The 6,000-nt window shown below is 33.1% G+C and overlaps 1 protein-coding gene across 4 annotated transcripts in view; it reads right to left on the reverse strand.

The window, feature by feature from the left end:
- The window catches only part of LOC149801982 (armadillo repeat-containing protein 6-like), a 28,026-nt gene extending 22,295 nt beyond the window's left edge, over positions 1-5,731 (reverse strand). The window contains exon 1 of one of the 4 annotated variants that reach the window (XM_089956382.1): positions 5,630-5,731. The gene's annotated coding sequence lies outside the window, so the exon portion shown is untranslated. Of the gene's footprint in view, positions 1-5,101; positions 5,372-5,395; positions 5,416-5,444; positions 5,570-5,629 lie in introns of those variants that run through there. The other 3 variants (XM_089956379.1, XM_089956383.1, XM_089956381.1) reach the window with 3 other exon arrangements.
- Positions 5,732-6,000: the final 269 nt, after the last annotated feature.

Genomic DNA, 6,000 nt, shown 5'->3' on the forward strand with positions numbered 1-6,000 from the left:
AGATGTTACAAAATAAAAAATTAACAAAAAGTTTTTTGTTTGAGTTTTTAGTAGTTTTTTTCACTTTTTCAAGAACACAAACAGAATGTTTTAACAGAAATGATTAAGTCATTCAAGTAATGCAAAGTATTCAAGTGATTGATATATAAAACTTTTAATCCAATTATTTAATAAATTGATCAATGAATAAATGCAATAAAACAGGTAATATTTACTGTTTTAAACATGGATCATTAAATTTTGTTTACTTTTAAATTATTTATTGTTTAAGGGATCAAGTAGTAATGGTTAATTTTGTATGTACATTCCATGGCATATATTTACTTTATTGGAAAAAAACACATAAAAAAATGTATGAACTAGGATTCTAATTTGCATATTTCTCCTTAAATTCTGTCAGAAATCCACCTAAAGTCTACTTGAAATTTGCGTAAGCTTCTTTAAGTTTATGGTTAAGCAGAAAACGCTTAAAAACCCATCTGATATCCACCTTAAGTCTGCCTGGAAAATTTCTTACCAGATTTCAGGTAGGTTTTTATTTCAGGCAGATAACTTGGACAGATTTCTTTTATTTAAGCGGAATCTTTGGACAACTAATTTGCATATTTTGCCTAAACTTCGGCCCTGAATCCACCTGAATTTTCTTGAAATTCGCCTAAGCTTCCTTAATATAGGCAGTTATGGTTTAGGCAGAAAACATTTAAAAGACCCATCTGAAATCCATCTGGACATTTTTTTATGTAAGTAAATATTAAGTTCATCTACTATCAGGTACTGGTCAGTTAATTTTCATGTGTGTGTGTGCAGTTTTCTGAACAGATACATTCTCTTTGCTATTATCTCAAGATAATAAATTCCAAATAATATAATGGATATAATAATGTGATTTTGCTATAAATCAAAGCAATATATTTTTCAGCAATTGACAGCCAGAAATTGAACAAAAAGATGTCAGACCCAACACCAGAACACTGAATTATTGATCCCTAATATAATTGTGGACCATTGTACATATTGAAGAACCTTCAGAAATACCATAGAACTAAATTTTTTGTGGTTCACAACCCTAGTTTCAACTGCAAAGCAGATAAACTGGTGACATTCTGCTTGGCATGAATTTATGAATGAAATCTGAATGGGATTTGATCATTTATTTAAATGTGTACATATTATTTTATTATCAATACAGTATTTCTTCCAGTTGATAAACTTGATGACAGCAGGCTATGAAAACTTCTTGAAGGTATGATTTCATACAGGTCATTCAGATGTAATGCATGATAAAGCAGTCCTTGGTAATGCTAAAATGCCATGGTAATAGGAACAATGCTGTAATAGGACATCATAGAATATATTTCACAAAAAAGGCTGGTACTACTTTAACTGAGAAAGACCATTCGCATGGCTTTGTACATGATCTGCAGAAAGCTATTTGTGTGACCATAATGTACATAATTTACTAAAAGATATTTGTACATCTGCCATTTGTTTCTTCAAGCAATTGTAGGAAAAAACTGGGACAATCAAAGCTGGATTAAAGGTGGAATAAATGCAGCAGTTGCTCCAGGGCACACACACTCCACCCTAAATCCCTCACCATGGGCATATGGGTTGGGATGCTGCAAAACATAAATGTTATGGAGGGGAGAGACTTAAAAAAAAAAAATTGTTCTAGGGCCTTCAAACAACTTAATCTGGCCTTGTGTACAGTGTTATACTGCTTCACCTTTTATAGTAATTCAAACTTAAAAAGATATAACAACAGTCGTATCAATAATATCATTTAAAAACAATGACTGGCACAAAAAGGACTACAATTTTTTCACATTAAATTTCATTTGATATATATCTAACCAAACCAGTTACCACATGATCATTACTGTATAAAATATAATTTATCTTTAGGTTTAACTTTTACTGTGCTCATTAAAATTAAAATAATGCCAAGAAAATACAAAATAATCAAACAATTTCCTTTTTTAAGGTTTTCTGTAGTCAGAAAAATTGGCCCACAAACCTTTAATCCATTAATGGTATTGATGGATAACCAACCATGAATACAAATATAGGTTTGGGGCATGATTGATGGGCACGTGTCTGTTGCCCATCAACTTTCTAAAGTATTCACACACCCTTCCATTTGCTTGAACCCCCTTTTGATTTTAATAGCGAACTGCATTATGGATATAAAAAATGCACAAGATTAGTCATTTCATTCATCAATTTATAATTTTCAACCTGATTTTCGCCAAGGGGACATTAACAGTTTTAACGCTATTGACATTTCAAGCAACAGAAGGTCTCAATGTAAATAAGCAGTTAGACTATTTACTGTCCTTTTCTGGTTTCAAGAACAGTTCATTTCCATACAAACTGTGTCATCTACATCCCATATTTGCAATTTCTGGTTTTCATATTTCTAACAAAAACTGTACAAAAAAAAGGAAGAACTCTTGTATGCATGTATTTAAAGAGATTTAACTCCAAAATGTACAGAATTATTGAGATGATCAAAAACAATGAACTACCTATGTTGCTTGAAAATATAGTCTCATCCATGCAAATATGGTCATAGCATTTACTAAAGAAACTTCCGTTTGATTCAAATTGCTAACAAGATGACAGTTTTGGGGCCCGTGGTGACAATCAGATTAGAAATTATAAATTGATGAATTAAATGACAAATTTTTGTGCACATTTTATATCCTTAATGATTTTTGTTTTTTTTATATCAGCATGGGGTTACAAACAAATGGGAATGCGATGTTAATAGTATAGTATCAAACCAACCCTGACCAGAAACTTATATATATAAGTTATGTTTCGCTAAGCTTATGTCATTCAGAATATTTGGAACTCATCCTCTGCAGAGAACAATTGCCATGCAGTTAGACTTTTGAACTGTAAATGTGGCATATGACAAGTAGTGATATGGTAAGGATGCTCCTTTTGACCTTTAACCCATCAGAGTATCAAGGCTATTAAGGGCAATAATAATATAGATGCATGTTTTGAATTTAAGCAAGTTTACCATGAAGAAGTTTAAATTTATAAAAAGCTACAAGAGGGGATCATATTCCTGTTAAATTGTTAAAAGCTGGGGGACCTTGTTACAGATCTAATTACTATATATATATATATATTACTAATTAATAAAACTAATTAATAAAACTATACAATCAAATAATTTTCCTGTTCATCTGAATGAAGCTGTAGTATAAAATAAACAATCTGCTCGATAAAAGTAATTACAGACCAGTCATCATTTTACCCATCATATCCCAACTATCTGAGAAATCAAATGAGACCCAGTTAGCACAGAATTTTGAGAATATTTTTAACAAACATTTAGTTGCTTTTTGTAAAGGTCATGTATACCAGACTAATCTGTTATGCTTGCTTGAAGACAGGAGGAAGGCTTTTGATGAAAACATATATGTAGCTGCAGTCCTGATGGACTTAGCCAAAGCCTATCTCCATCTTGATATTCTGATCTTCTAGTTAACAGCTTGTGGTCTGACAGATGACTCAGTAGTGCTCTTACTAAGCTATCTGTCAATTAATACTCAGAAAAACTGGGATCAATCCTTCAACCATTAATTTTTCATGTTTTTATCAATGGTATCTTCTATTTTATTACATATGGCTCTTTATATAACTATGCTGACAAATACACTCTGTCCATTTCCTCAATGAATTTTAACACTCTATTTAACACACCTGAAGCATAGTTGAACATTCTGATTGACTTGCTCACTGCTAAAAATATGCAAGCCCACCCAGAAATGTTCAAACAATAGCTGTCAGTAAAAAGACATTCAGTATGAACTCTGTACTTCCCATAAGCAGTGCTGTCACAAATTGTGAAGAAATTGTTAACCTGCTTGGAATTGACACCAACTATGAACTGCAATTTGATTCACATGTAAATAAACTCTGTAGGAAAGCTTCAGGCAGCTATCTGTCTTGAATCATATTGGTCATAAGCTATTTAGACTCAACACACATTCCATACATTTCTCCTCTCCAGTTTCAATTTCTAACCCTTAGCCATTTCTGCAATGACCGAACACTACTAAACTTGAAAACTTTTACTTACAGCAAAAATGTCAAGGTATGCAGACCTTAGGTTAAGGCTCTAGAGACTTTCAAAATACTGAATAAGCATGCTCCAAAACATTGGGACAATTATTAACTTTTAAACACAATAACCATAATTTTAGGTATCTGAAAATTTCATGTGTTATATGAATTAAAACCTCAACATCTTGCAAAATATCTCCGAGATATGCAGCTGCCATTCTATGGAATGAACTACCAAACCTAATTAGTGAGCAATGAAACTTCATTTCATTCAGATCTTTAATTCTATCCTGGAATGGTAGGAACTGTAAATGTAATATCTGTAAAATCCCCCATGACAGCTAATGTTTGTGGTTGTTGTTGCTGTTGTAGGGTTTAACGCCAGTTTTCAGCACATGATAGGCTATACATGGCGGCCAGTATTAATGGTGGAGAAGAACCTGGGAAATCCCCAGAAAGGACCACCGACCCTCGAGAAGCTACTGGCAAGCTTTCTCACATACCCACATGGGCCGAATCTGAGACTCGAACCCACGCAGACAGAGGTGAGATGGCAGTTATCCGTAACGGAGAGCGCTTTAGACCACTCAACCACTCGGGGCCCCACTAATGTTTGTGTTAGCATGTTGCTTGTCTGCTCTTATTTATTATATCAAGTGCCTGAATGTTAGCTCCTTTATTTTTAATTAAGACATAAGCTTCTTCACAGCATACTTCTGAGTCCCAATTAGTTGCTTCTGCATTTAAAATTTAAATTATGACCAATAGATTTAATTTTTTTAAAAGATTCTAAATTGTATTTTGTAATTTATCATCGATACTAATTTCACTTTTACTTTCTAAATTCTTTGTTTGCTCATGTCTAAGTTAAGGTATGCATTTTGTATTTTGCCCAGTTCTGTACGTGTAATGTGTTTGAACAGCTTGCTAATCATGTTTGTATTCAATATAAGCTTTAATGAACTCTTTAACAAATAGGATATTACGACAAACCATGCCGACACTGAATAAATCTTACCTTAGTCTTTGCAAAGTTGCTGCGAACAGACACTTCCAAACACTTAACTCATGAGAAATTCTTGTCTTCTACACGTTTGAATGTCGGGGAAATATAGAAAATGGCATAAAGGAGAAAAAGGAAATTTACACCGTCGTAAAACGGGTAAATTGCATATTCATCTGATGCTGCCATCTACCCAATTAAGTCAGTGCCTATAACAGAACTCAAAGACGGGATTAACGATTTTCGTTCCTATCACTGAGTCACCCAGAGAACCAAAATAATTAATATAATTTAACGTTATACGTATACTGTATGCAACGATATAAGCCCCTGTGCGTTGGGGCTGCGGATCCCTTACATTTTTATTTTCAAGCCCGCTCCTTTGATGCTACAAACGATTATTTAGCAAAGTCGTCGATGACAGTTACTTCACGTGCAACAACACATTTGACCTAGCAACACCTTACCGGAAGTCAAAACACTATAATTTAGTTCGCAAGCTAAACCCTTTAGTTTTAATGGAATTGAAAAATGTATAATTACAAGCTTTTCCTGTAAAATGTACTAATTTTTCTTGAAAAACTGTTTAGCTGAGGGATATACAATATCTCAAGAGTAAAATAAGGTTAGCAATTTAACTATTCTTGCAGGGGATATAACTCTATTGCGTCTATACAAAATGTAGCTAATCATTATTGTATCCTAGATAAGTAATTTACGAGAGTCACTCTAAACACAATAGGCAAAACCAAACAGAGAGAGAGAGAGAGAGAGAGAGAGAGAGAGAGAGAGAGAGAGAAATTTTTAAAAAATGCACCAGATAGAACGGAAAGTGCTATCTCTGGATTATATAGAAGAATGCTTTATAATAGTAGGCAGAATTAATATTTTAAATGCAAAAAATACTATCATAA

The sequence above is a fragment of the Sinohyriopsis cumingii genome, chromosome 4, assembly GCF_028554795.1.
Source record: "Sinohyriopsis cumingii isolate HCF-2022 chromosome 4, ASM2855479v2, whole genome shotgun sequence".
Lineage (NCBI taxonomy): Eukaryota > Metazoa > Mollusca > Bivalvia > Unionida > Unionidae > Sinohyriopsis > Sinohyriopsis cumingii.